Here is a 14,284-nt window from a genome sequence, read left to right on the forward strand (position 1 = left end):
GAGTCGCCACTCAGAAAGAGAACAGACTTGGAAAACTCTTTTGACTTACACAAATACTGCTAGAAAAACATTTAAACTGAAAAAGCCCCCAAAGCCAGCCTTCAAACTGACATAGTGTAGGACAAGCCAGAAATATGAAGTGAATTTTGAGAGTTTACAGAGTAAATGGGCGGGAGGGGGGAAACTGAGATTTGCAGGAATAATTGCGATTGACACCACCACCACAGAGGAAGAGGCACGACTGATGCCAGTGCCCATCTTACTAACAGGCTCCTTCTGTAGGGAAACGTGCTAACAACTCTTTCTTCGAGAGGACTTTTGTGAGCAGGAGAGGTCTAATGTGTGCTACTCAAACATGATAATGAAGGTTTTCTGAAATTTGGTTTCCTTCCACTTTACTTCAGTGAAGCAAATTCTTGTCCCCCTGTAACATGGGTTGTTCTAATGGACATATCACTTTAGAGCAAGCTTTTAACTATCTGCTGCACCCACTCTTAAAATGTAAGGTACAGCTGACTTGAAAAGATCATGTATGACCTTTGTTTGATGTAACGTTTCAAGTTGAGGAGGGATGGGAGAATCCCATTGCTGTTACATGGTACAGACCCAAGGCAAGTCTCCCTCCCATTAAGGGGCCTGGCCTTGCTGTCACTGACCCATGTTGCTATTTTGCTATTGATTTCAGTGAGAGTGGGCAGGGTCATGCACAAAAATAATGAGCATTTGGCCAGGATCACATGAACCAAAGGAAGTCTTACAGAAACTGATCTCATAAACATGCACTAATTTTTCCCAGTGATTTATTGTAAAGATGACTTTTACAGGTAGGAATTAAATAATGACTTAGATTAAATCGGTGTCTTTGGGCTGAAGTAAATTCCAGTGAGCTCAGTGGAAGTGATTTCAGAAGACAGCAAATCCAAAATCTAGTACAATATACTGAGTCATATAAATGACTCTGTGTGACCATATAGAGCCCTGCATGTAGAAGGTCATGCTAGAAATAGTCCTAACAGAGCCCAAGGAAGGGCTGTAGGATCCACTTTTACACAAGAATAGAAGAATAATACCTTATCCATTTAAAGCAACAGGGGAATGTAAGTAGGCAGGATGTAATTATCTAGATTGGTATTTGGCCAGACACTCCTACACTTCCAAAAACTACCATAGGATGTTTAATGACCCCAAGTGCTCGGTATCCTCAGTTTTACCTCTTATATAAAGACAGCCCTTGTGATCATATACTTTATGCTGGTTCAATACTGAGTCAGCAGAAGAATGTTGCCCTGCACAAATACCAATTCATACAGTAACTTGAAATTTCCTTGGAGGTCTTCCATGCAAATAATAGAGACCCAACCCTACTTACCTTGTGAAATCTAATGAGATTATGGCCATAAATAGTATGGTTCCAGATAATAGTGTTTGCATATGTTACTACAAACAATATGGACTTTAGAACCTTTATAAGTAATTTTGCAATGAAACCAATATATTTTACATTGGATCTCAGTGACTAAACAGTTTTGTTCTTCTTGTTGTTTAAGCAAAGGGATTATACATAGTTATTCCAAGAAAATCTAATGACAGACAGCCACTATTTTGGCAATGTGTCATTATTATGATTTATTAAAGTGCCTACCATATGCCACATCCAGCTTAGGTACCTGTTGTAGATTTTGTTTTACAAAAGCAGGGCTTTGAATTATGGTTTCTGATTTTCAGGTTCAAGTATGAAATCCAAAAGCGTGTTAATTCGGCAAAGTTTGTTTGATACTTAAGGTTATTCTTGGTGCTTCATAGCTTTATAGTCATAAAAAGGAAGAATGAATGGGGGTTCTTTTGCCCTGGTTCTCAAATTTCAGGTTTAAAAAGAAGGTGACCCACCCTTTTCAGTAATTCGACATGCAGGGTTCATCTGTGGGTTCAAAAGCAGGTTACAACTGGCTAGTCATTGTGATCTGGAAATGCCAACTGTGCCTTTAAGTACGTTATATAACCTATTTTTTGGTTTCGGTTTTCAATACGCCATCATTTCAATGTTATTTAGATTTCCATATATTTTTTAATCCAAAAAAATCTGACTTCAATCATAAGGTTCCATGGCTCCAAATAGCTGAGCTTTTCTAATATTTTATTTTGAGTGCCTACGTTCAATACTTCATCACATAGATATGTGCTGCAGACAGTGCCAAATACGGTGCCAGGGGTGTCCTCAATTATCTTCGGCGCTTACCAGGAGAGGGCTCTGTTCTGCATCCCATAGACAGCCAAAAGTCCCGCTGAAATTAGTGCAAGTTTTGCCTTTAAAGCTTGCTTGAAACAGAGCTAGCTGAGTGCAAAGGAAAACCTGCTTTTTTCAGCTGGCTGTGCAGGCAGAATGAGGTGTGCTTGATAATTCTAATTTGTATTTACAATTACATAAGAATCTTTTTTTCCTTCTTGGGAGAGAACCACTCTGCTTCCAGCAAGTTATCGTTCCTTCATGTTTCATGGAAGTTACATGAAGTTTCATTTAAGTTATTTATGGAGCCTATCGAGAGAAGATGCTGGGCCGTATTTTTTTATTTTTTTGATGGACCACATGTTCCTTGTCAGTGTGGGATGCGAGAACTATGTCTGCACTAATCAGGGCTAGCACACAGATCTGTTAGCTTACTTCTTGGCATGGCTTTATTCTCACCAGTTAATGTTCTCCTAAAAAATTTCCTGGTGCTGTTCAGGGTGTGGTTCAGGGCCAAGGAAAATTCCTGGTGCTTTGTCTGGTCCAGGCATCCTATGCTGAAGAATGAGAGAGTTGATAATGAGAGTTAGCTTTATAGAAATACTGCCCTGGCAGATGGCCTCAACGTAGAAGAGCAAGCTCCAGACCATTTCCTAGTGCAGATATAGCCTGAAAGTCACTCTTAGACCTGTTTTAGGGACAACATTGGGTCAGGTTGTTGGTGAGGTGGGAGAGATGTCAGGGCTGGTGTTACCTCACCTCCAGAGCCTCTGGCACTGGGGCAGGGCTGAGAGTGTGCCCCATGTCCATCTGTGTTTATTCTGTCATTTATTAAACACTTTCATCATAAATAAAATAAAGAGCAATCCTTAGATGATTTATAAAAATGTGAACATTTAAATCTGTTCTGCTGCTTAGTGTAATTCCCTTGTAATCGGTTTTTAACCAGTTTCATGGTAGACGTATTTTCCTCACTTTCTGATTACCATCTTTTAAGACTTCTCTCTGCATATTTATATCCATTTAAAACATTCTTCAATGGAATAACTTTGAGATGGCCACCATGCTATTTCTATAAATCTATTTAAAGCATCCTCAAATTTGTGAGACATAAGCCCCAGCATTTTGGAAATAGTTTTTGATTACATATATAGGTATCATAAACCAAAGACATGATATAATCATTTTACTGTCACTGATCAGAAATGGTCTGTGTACGAGAATACTTGTGTTTATTAGTCAACTATCAGGCATGTTGAGGTTTCCAGCGAAACCAATGGCAAAGCATTCATCAATGTCGTTGTCAGCAGGATTGAGCTCATTATGCAATAAACTCAAGTACAGATTCATGCCAAGAACTTTTTACTACACTGTAACATCATATTGTTGCTGTATTGCATTATGTTATAATAACATATATTCAGTAAAGAATAATTGGCCGTGAGCTTTTTCATGTCTTTTATAGAAGTAAAAATGTCATTGCCAAATGACACTACAAATGACATTATATATTACCATTACACTAAAAATAACTTTATTTCTTCCAGAGGCATGACTGAATTAGATTTTTCTAGTAGTATATGGTTAAATGAAGCTTGGGCAATTTCACTCATTTATTTGCAGGTGGTGTGCTATAGAGGAAGGAAACACAGAAAAACTATAAAATGAAAAGCAGAGATTCAGAAAAATTATGTCAGAGCATTTTCAGAAAACCTGTTTTATTTCAAAGTACAAATTCCTTTCTGCTGTTAAAGTGTTCTATTGAAAGACTTTGGACATTTCTGAACTTGTAAATTACAGGACCAAAAATATATAGATTTAAGCTGCTAGTTTAATTGCAGCACTGTAAGTATGGTAATAGGAAGAAAGCTGGGCATAGCATTTAGGGATGATTATCCTTCATTTTCAGCAAATATTACAATGTTGTCTTGTGTTGGGATATTCCTGACCAGACTCTTCAGGTGTTAGTTCCGTGAAGATCTCATCCTGAATCTCAGAGATACCAATTAGAAATCAACTGTTTAGGTTTAGCAGTTTAGAGTTGTTTAGCAGTTGTAGAGGTCTGTTTTGTCCTCAGCTGTGATAAACTCCTTATTAAATCATTCTTTGTGCACTGAAATCTGAAGACATCCAGCAAGAGGTAAGTTTGTTCCATTCTGGCTGTGAAGTAATAAACATACTCTGAAAGAATCACTGATGTTCCTGGCTTCTGCATTCTTCCAATGGGTCTAGCCCATTTATATAGTGTATTATTAGTTATTAATGTAGTTATTATATTTGGTTGCATATTAACATTTACTCTATACATTTTGCTTGGGGGGTCTTGCTGCACTCTGTAAACACAGAGGTAGGCATGGTCCCTGCCCCAGGGATCTTGCCAGCTAGCTCTATGTATACTGCACAAAAGAAATTACTAATATAATTACCTCTGCCGTGGTCATCCACTGGTTGAAGTTGATGGAAAGAAGCACTTCAGTTTTCATATTAGCTGAAACATATCTTGATGCATATCTGGAGCTTTCATGTGGACATTATTACTGTAATTACACAGGACTACATATATGATGAAACAGACTCTCAGCTGAGAAGCAGCTAATAGTTTGATGTACTTTCTGAAGCACCAGCTCCGAATTTTAAGCAATATAAGAAGATGCTAGTGTGAATCTAGCCTTGTTAGCCTTGTTTCAGCAAACTGAACAATGCTATTACATCAGGAGCTTTGAAAGCTACTTGTGCAGCAGTCAGCTTATTCTCCCAAATCAGACAAATAGAGATTACGTGCCTTCTCCGTTCCATTTTTGGGGGAGAAGAGCTCGTCAGACAGAGCTTGCTGTGTGCGATTGAGTATTGATGCAGTGGTACATGTACATCTTTCTCTCATGAGTTTGCATTCGGGCAACAGCAGTTCTGGGACAGGAAAAGGACATTTTTGACAACAGCCTCCAAAGCGGTCATGAGTGGGTTAAAACAGGAGGCAGGGGATTATCAAGGTAAATGTGCTCTCTTGAGTCTTTATCCTTCTGCACCCCCTCACATTATATTCTTCTTTTCCTAGTAACAAATACATTAATTTGGTTTTTTAAGAATTAAAACCAAATGGTGTCAGTTTTGCCACAGCTCGTAAGTTGTTCCAAGACCTACAAGTGGTTACTTCAGCTCTGGTTTCAGGCATCTTTGCTATTACAGTTAAAAAAAGAGAGAGTGGAGGAAAGGGACACAGGGGATGTGAACTACAGATGAGAAGAAAGCAGCTACTGTAAATCTCCACTCCTTGCCCTATAGCACACCTCCTCTTTAAAAGACATACAAAGTTCTCTTCCTCTTCACCTTTTGCATTAGTTGACTACACTTGGGATTGGCTGTGAATGTGAGTGCCTTATTAGCATTTGAATGATCTGTACTGCTGTGTAAATGAGACTGAAGTTTGAACTTCATGTCAAAGGAAAAAAAATACACATATCCTAAAAGGTGGCAGTCTGTGTTTCATTTTCCCTGCCCCATATCCTTTTCTGGGAAAACTTTTCTCCACTTCTGATTTAATAAAAGCATATAAAGATTCTAAGCTTTTATTTATTTGTTTGTTTGCTTGTTTATTTTTCACACTTTTGAAGCAGAGAGAGGGACCAGTTTAAAGGGCCTAAAATCTGGGGAGAGTTTTGTTCTGGAAACAATTATTTTTGTTGAGAACTATTGATGAGGTGATTACCTAAGAATTCGGTGGTAGGAAATTGAAGAGGAGGCAATTTCTGAATTTTGAAAGATCATCAATAACAAGTGAAAACAAGTCAGGTTTCTCCTCTCATTGTTTACATAGGACTGGTTGTTGGTAAATGAGCTTCAGATTGGATAGTAGAGGTACATAGTGTGCAAAGTGTAATAAAAATTTTACTGCTTAAAGCTTGTGAAGACTGCATTAACTCACAGGCAGTTTACTCAACCTTTGTAAATAAATAGTAAACCCTTTACAGTGCTCCTCATCATCACATATTCTGCTAATAATGTTTTTTGTTTGGGTTTATGTTTGGTTTTGGGTTTGGTTTTTTTAAACATGTATCAGTTTTCCTTAGGTTTTGTTTTTGCAAGCAGGCAGCGACTTTGAAAATAACTTCACTCTGTTATTGACAGAGTTTAATATTACTTACTAAGGGAGGTTAAAAAATAAATAATACCATGTTTTCAGCATATCTTAGGTAATATAAACCACAGTTATGATGCTCAGATATATGGCATTATGGCTTTGCTCTAACAATTTGAGTAGTTAAGGCATGATATTACCATAGTTGGCAGCAAGAGGAGGTGCTTTGTCAGTTGTGTATATATTCAGTTAGTTACACAAAGTCAGAGATTAATTGACATTGATGAATTGGAAAGGAAGAGGAGGGCCAGTGCTGGAGCCCTTTCTTCACTTCACCAGGTTCTGGGTGATGTGGCAGAGATGTTTTCTCACATTCCTTCCTGGTACCTTCACTTCCTAAGATGAATGGTAATGGCATCTATATCAGAGTGCCAGGAGAAAAGCAGGAATGTTCTTGTATCAGATTTGGTTTCACCTCTTTGAAAGTTTAAAAACCATTTTGTTATGATGAAAGAGTTTCAGAAGGGAAAGATTACCATAGGGCAAGTGAAGTAGTAATTTGCTCAGGTATCCTGAAGCTGCTTACTTGTCCTGTTTGGTATCATGCATACTGCTGTAGATAAATCATAATGTGAAACAGGATTTCTGGAAGGGTGAGGTACTGCTGAAGTAATTACTATTTTCTTAAAACTAGAAAATTTTGAGTCAGGGTTTGTTTCAGCAACTATTCTCAAGTAGAACAATCTAGAAAAGCAAAGCAATATTGCCCTGACACACAACCAAATGACAGCCAGGGAGGATGAGCGCTGCTAGTTCTGTATAGAGGAGGTAGATTTCCTCCACCAGAAGAAAGAACCACAAAAAGAAGTTTCTCAGCCTGTTTAGGTAGAAACATGCTGGGTTTTTTCCCCTATATTTTGATGAAAATTAGAGTAAGGAGAAATAATCTCTGTAAATTTAATTCTGGGAAGTACTTAGCAGTTTAAATTCTTACAGATTTTAAGGATAGAGAAACAGGCCTAAAGAACAGACTTAAATGAGATTTTCAGTGGGAAAGAGTTTTTGGTGTGAATTCTTCTGAGATTCTGTAGGAGTTGCAGCCTGTATTATTATCTGCAAGAAATGTCCATGGAAGGAGGAATTACACTCTTGTAACAGCTGAGTTTGGTGACGTTTATAATGTCGAGATAACAAGGTGTTGACATTGGCTCATATCTTTTCCCCTTGTGATCATGTTCTGTTTGAAGTGACTCAATATGTATCATATTTGTACTTCAAATACCACATCTGTAGGTTGTACACAAATGCTTGAGAGATTTATTGTCCATATTATATTTAATTCCCTAAATTATATATATATTTACAGTTAAGATAGATAGAATTTTGAGGCAGTTTAGTAAGATTAATAGATAGCTTAATAATACTTCACATTTAGTAGAATTTAATTTAAGGTTTAGGCACTCTTCTTTATGCCTTAATTTAGTCTCTTGAGAACTGCCAGTTCATTTTCTGTTGTGTTTGAATGGGCTTTTTTTTTTTAGTTTTAATTCTGGCATCTTCCACTCACGTTGTAAAATAATTCCGTTAGTATTGTCATAATGTAGAAGCTGCATTTTATTAAAAGAATACTTTGCAGTTTTTTGATATTTCTCTGGTATTTATACATCAGCGATATAAAGTTTACTCCTGGTAATTTGCATAGATGTTTCTAGCACTATGTTACAGAAACCAAGGAAATAAAGCATGAATGATTCTTTCCAGGGAACTGTACAAAGTTTGAGTTTGACAGACCTTGCAGAGGTCCAGAGCTTTGTTTAACCCAGGTACTTCATATCGTAAGGCTGTAAACAAATCCTCTGTCTACAGAAGCAGCAGGTGGGGAATGTTGTCAGCAAGACTTCTTCCACCTCCACAGGAATCCTACGCTAGTATTTTCCTTAGTGCTTGGACAAGTTGTAAATACCAAATATATGAAAAAACACACATGCCAAAAGTCAAGAGAAGAGGAAGAAGAAAACCACATATATGTCGAAGAAAATAATCTTTCAAACATCTACAAGTTTAGTGGTTGTTTCATTCTATGTGTTGATTATAGTTGCACTAAAATTACTTTAAGAAGAGGGTAAGTTTGCAGCATTCTAGGTCTCTAATTTAAAAAAAAACAACTTCCATCAACTAATACAGGCTTCATGACCTCATGGTGGTTATCATCTGACAGTGGTATTCTGGAAACCAGAAATTGATTGCTACCCTCAGTTCCCATCTTAACATGCCCTGCAGTAGCTCAGGTCGGGAACCTGCGGGAAGAATACACTACTGTCACTCAGCGGTGGTCTTTCTGGCTAATTAAAGAGGAGCACTGACAAGCTCTAAAAAGAATCCTGTCAGCCCCCATCAATCAGAACAATGCGACATATTGCATAAGTCCTGAGGAAAGGTTTTTAAAGAAAGGAAAAGCAAAGGTGGGCAGTAAAGTCCTCACAGGGATAATGGGGTGATCCTGCAGAGGAAGCTAAAGTAATGCTAAACATTGATGCTGCCTTTCCCTAGCTTCCTTATCAAAGCTTCATATGTACTACAGAGATTTATACAACTCAAATTAACACTGCTGTGGGAAAACAATAGAGACTTCCAGATTTATTCTTGCTTTGGGAAATAAAATGCAACAGTCCAGGCCAGGACTCTGTTATAGTGGGTGTTATATGATCATCTAATGAAAAGGAAAGAACCTTCCTGCAGAGCTTCAAATTTAAGGGTGTAGGAAAGCAAACATAAACTAGTTAAAATACTTCCCTAGGGTGAAACAATTCCTCAGTATTTGCCCTGTGGTACATCCTGCATCTTAAGTATAAGAAGTATAGTAAGTAGTAATTTTCATTCTCAGATTATTAGGTTATGTTTTTCTAATTTTCAGACTCAAAGAATAAGATGGATCTTCCCTTTTCCCAAATGCAAAATTATCTTCTGTTCTGTATTCCCTCAAGTCTCATGGCCCTTCAGGCTTCCTTGCTTTTACGATCGCCATCAACTACTAGCATAAATACATTGGATAAAACTGCATACATAGATGAACCAGCTAGCACTTCATGGCTTGAGCAACATGCTGCAGTATACTTCAGTGTTAAGAGCATTAGATGGCTCCTATGGTAGATCTCCTTTTCTGCTGAAAGCATACAACTAAAGAAAACACACAAATGATAAAGGCCTCTTCCTTATTCTTCTCACATACCTTCTAATACCATAGGACTACGTATATATTAAGGGAAGCTTCATGCCATGATGGAACTGTGAAAACAAACTTCAAAGGTATATCCTTAGTGTTGCAAAGGTTCACCACTGATGGATTGCTCTTCTCTCTTTCTAGTAAGCCAGTCTGAAACTCCTAAGAGTTGTGAAGGGAGATAGATTCTACATTAGAAAACAACACTTAAAATGCAAAGACAAGTTATAGAGTCAATGTTTGGTGATTTCCTCAGTATGTGCTTACAGAGGGAGAATAGGGTATTCCAGTGCAGAAGGAGAATCTCAGTTACATTCCAGGGAACACGTATTTCTTAAGTTTCTCTAATACTGGTGAAACCTGAGTTTATGGAAGAAAGCAATTCCTTAAATAGTGATTTTTTTTCCAACTACATGTGATCCATAATACCTAGAAATTAAAAAACAACAACCAGAATCACTTATCAGCACTCGCCTGAGAAAAAGAAGTACTGTAACATAGCAGGTCTGGGAAAAAAAAATAAAAATAAAATTAAAACCCCACCACTGTATGCATTTAGAAACACAGAATAGGAAGTCACTTAGCAGGAACTTTGAGTAAGAAATACTAAACTATCTATGCTAGCTAGGCCAAGACGTTGTTGAAAGTGCCGTGCCATTGATGCATCAGCATACGTATAGTGCAAATTCGATACGTATTTTAGTTAACAATTGTAGATCCTTCCATGAATTGTATGAATAATGAAATCAAAGGCAAATGTAACTAAAGCCAGAGCTGTAGCAAAGTATCTGCATGAATCATTTCTCCAGTATAGGTTTGTTTCTGTAGGACAGAAACAGGTTATACTCACACAAACCAGCATAAATTCTGTGTTCTCCAAAGAAGTGCAGAACTGCAGTATACATGTGGCATGTGTATAATACTGAACTGAGAAGTTTCATCCTCTTATCTGACTGACATGTTTATAATCTAAAGAGCTAGAGACAACTTGAAGCCCATCATTATAGTGGGCTATCTTAAGTATATGTCCATGCCAGGCAAAGTGGAGGAGGACAACTTACAAACATGACACTCAGATAAGATGACAAAACACCTTAGTTTCATTGTCTCAAAGAGACCTTCACTTTGAAGAGGACCTCCTTTTCATAAAGGACCTTCACTTTTCCTGTGAAGAAGACATGAAAAGACATGGAAGTGTACTGAAGATAGCCCACAGTCATGACTGGTTTTGTAAGAAGAACAAGTGGTAAAAGTGGGCAACAGCTTAACCTAAGATCTCCACTGAGGCAACTGTGAGTTTGCCATTCCCATCCAAGGAGAAAGTATTTAACACAGGGCTAGAAAAAATACAAGAGTGTAAAAGCTTTAGCCGTAAAATTGTATGTAAGGTATCTTATTGTAGTGGACTATGATGTACTGTAACATGCAAATGTCGTAGCATTCATTAACACACACACACACACACACACACACACACCCAACTACTAAATCATAGCATATACTTGTTATGTTGCACAGGGATCCACTATCTATATAAAAATCCACTCTATGTAAAACTGGGTTTAAACACGCTACTGCGTAAATAAACCTATTAGTGGAATATGTTTGCTATGAGCTTATCTGCTAAAACCAATAGGCACATGATGGAAGAATGAAACTAATAAAAATGTGCCAGTTAACTTCTTTTCACCTTCCACTTTTCCCAGATCTTGCTTGTATTTTATCTGCTTGCAGGGCAGTACTGCAAATACTTTCCTGTGTGAGTAGTTAGAAGTTATCAGGGTTTGGAGGCTGAGACGGTTTGGTTGTGAACTGTTGGCAGGGGTTAAGCTTGGCTTTCGATGCCATGAGTTACTATACAGGCTGCTGGCTCAGAATGTACCATAAGCTCTGATGTCTTCCTCTTTCTTCCCCAGTTCTGCTTATCCAATGCTGTAACATGTTTGCCACCCTAGTCACGTGTGAACTGTACTAGCCCGTTCATTTATTAGTCGTAACACAGAGCAAAAATTGGAAAGAGGGATTTTTAAAAATAAAATCACCATGAAGTACTTACCATCCATTAGAAAGACGCACATGGTGAACATTCCACTGTATTTCAATACTAGTGTTGCATGTCAAGAACAAGCACACTAGTAGGAAACCCCGTTAAAATATTTTCCCACCGCACAACCCTCCAGCCGGAGACCATTCCAGACAAAGGTTTCACTTTTTTAGTAATGATATTCTTAGCAGTCCCATTGTTCTAAACTGGTCCCACAGATATCTAGTTTTTAGTAGGATAACACACATTATTATAACATCAGAATTCTTAACCAGAAAATTTCCCTCTGACTTTACAGACTTAAGTGCACTATGTCACCATATGTGGTTTCTTGCATTTTTCTGACTACTGTATTCTAGAACTAAACAAACTTTGTCACACCAGCCTTATCCGTGACAGATTTCCACTGCCTGGGGGTGTTTATGGACAAGAAATAAGCAGTCTGTTTTAACTCATCAGTAAGTGAGCCTAATGAATAGGCTTAAAGCCTCATCTGTTTACTAGCATTTTATTATTCGTTAAACTGACTCGTGGTCATTCTTACTATAGCAGTGCCATTCTCACCACTGTACTTAGCTAATGGCCTATCAACATTCTCATTAGAAACTCTTTTTGAGAAGTTGGTGAATTAGCTGTGAAAATTTACAATAGCGGTGCTGACCTAGAATACTAGGTCCCAGATGTGGTTTGAATATTTTTATTAGATTTTTAATATGAATGGGTGTATATGAATGCTAGTGAGGAATGTTAATAGCCTTATTTAAACCAGATAGGCATTGCAGAAGTTTCAGTTCCCTGTTGCTTAGCTGGTGCACCGCAGGCTTCATCACAGGCAACACCTCTATTATTTCAGTTGCCAGGTTCTTTTAAGCAGCGAGGCGCCTTAAATCAAAAGCCAGGGATCTACTATGCACTTGAAACTGGGCCCAGGTATGCTCACAAGGTTCATGAACATCATGACGGGCCAATTCAGACAGCGCTGCCAAATTTGCAGCCGTTGGGGACTTCCTGATGTTTATAAGTCATATTCCAGTGTCATGTGGTGTGCAATATGAGCTGCTTCTTGCTGACTGCAAACTCCAAAGTGGCGTCATGAATCCTCTTGGGAACACAGACATCATTCGTTTTATTAAGGACCTGGCTGGGACCATCACACATTCTGCCCACTTCTTATTGAAGAAGAAATATGTATGTGCTCTTTCCTTTCCTCTTTCTCTAAAAATTAAGTACTATAATTAGTCTTGACTATTTTCTCCAATTACCGAAAACAGAGCCTGTCAGAAAACTTCTTCAACTTTTATAGAAGCAGACATATTTAGGAGAACAATATTGAACAGCAGCTACAATGCTCCACTCTGACGGGAGGGCTGGACCAACGTATTACAGCAAGTACATCACAAAGGAAAGGCAGTTGGTGCTAACAGGAATAGAAGAGTAAAACCCCTTTGACATCCCAGGTTAATCTGCACCTATTGAACATTTCAGTACAATGAAATGGCTTTGAAAATACAGGATTTCATGAAGCTGCTGGGAAAGCAGCTCTCCTAGGGATACCATGATGATTCTCCCCTATATACCCATGTTCTTCCCAAACATGCCTTCACATAATCCAAGCATGAGCTACCTCCACGTGGAGTTTTGATATATTGTTGAAAATGGCTCAATCTGGTTTATACTGATAGTTCAACAGTCTGTAGCATTGCCTAAGTTGCTTGTATAGTCAAAATCCATTAATGACAACATATGACTGTATTGGATGGCAGATTATACCTGGGGGCACTAAATATCACAGACTATTTGTATAACATGTGAGGTGCAGTCATCTCTTTCTTGCTGTGTTGTCTATGATGTATACAATTTGTGCTGCTTAATGCAATTTGACATTTAAAAGAAATAAAATGAGATTAATTATTGTATCTAAAGCAGATTAAAAATATATCAACATGCAGATAAAGAATCTGAATCTCTAAATTATTTTAAAATATATTGCTCTAAAATGTACTATCTCAAACTCTTTCATTAATTTTAAAAATGCAATTCAAGCAAGCATAAGGCTGCATTCACATTTCTTGCCTGAATTTGCTATAACCTTCAGGCTGAATATTCTGATAGCATCTACAGGCCTTAAAAGATAATGTAACGTTCTTATAGGCTCTCAGACTATTCAGTTGCTATACACTTTTGTAAAACAAAATATAAATAAGCACTGAAGTCAAATAGGAAATTAAATTTCTTTCATGCAGTACTATTTCAATAAAGAACTAAAATTTTATAAATTGTCTCAATAAAAGCTTTCCAAATGAAATTTTGCTCTACATAGCAGAAATGTCAGATTTGAGAAATCAAATGAAATGAGAATTAAACTACCTCATTTTAACACAAAAGAAACTTAAAAATTATGGTAGAAAAGACTCCATGAATTCATCTAATCCAGTAAGTGTAGATTTACAGAAGTGCACATGGGGCCAGAAGACTGCTGTTAGAAGGCTCAATCCATCTCCACTTAAAGTAAATAGAAAGATTCATTTGAATGGGAATTGAAATATGCCCTAGAGCTAGCTACCGTAAAGTGGTAAAGACTTACTATATAAAATCCTGGGCCATATTTTAATCATACAGACTCATCTTTTAGGAGGGGCTACTTTGGAGAGTAAATGAATCGAGTGGGAAAGCCTTTAGTTCATTCAGCTCTAAACACCTACGTATAATATTCTGATATGC

The sequence above is a fragment of the Strigops habroptila genome, chromosome 6 (assembly GCF_004027225.2).
Source record: "Strigops habroptila isolate Jane chromosome 6, bStrHab1.2.pri, whole genome shotgun sequence".
Taxonomy (NCBI): domain Eukaryota; kingdom Metazoa; phylum Chordata; class Aves; order Psittaciformes; family Psittacidae; genus Strigops; species Strigops habroptila.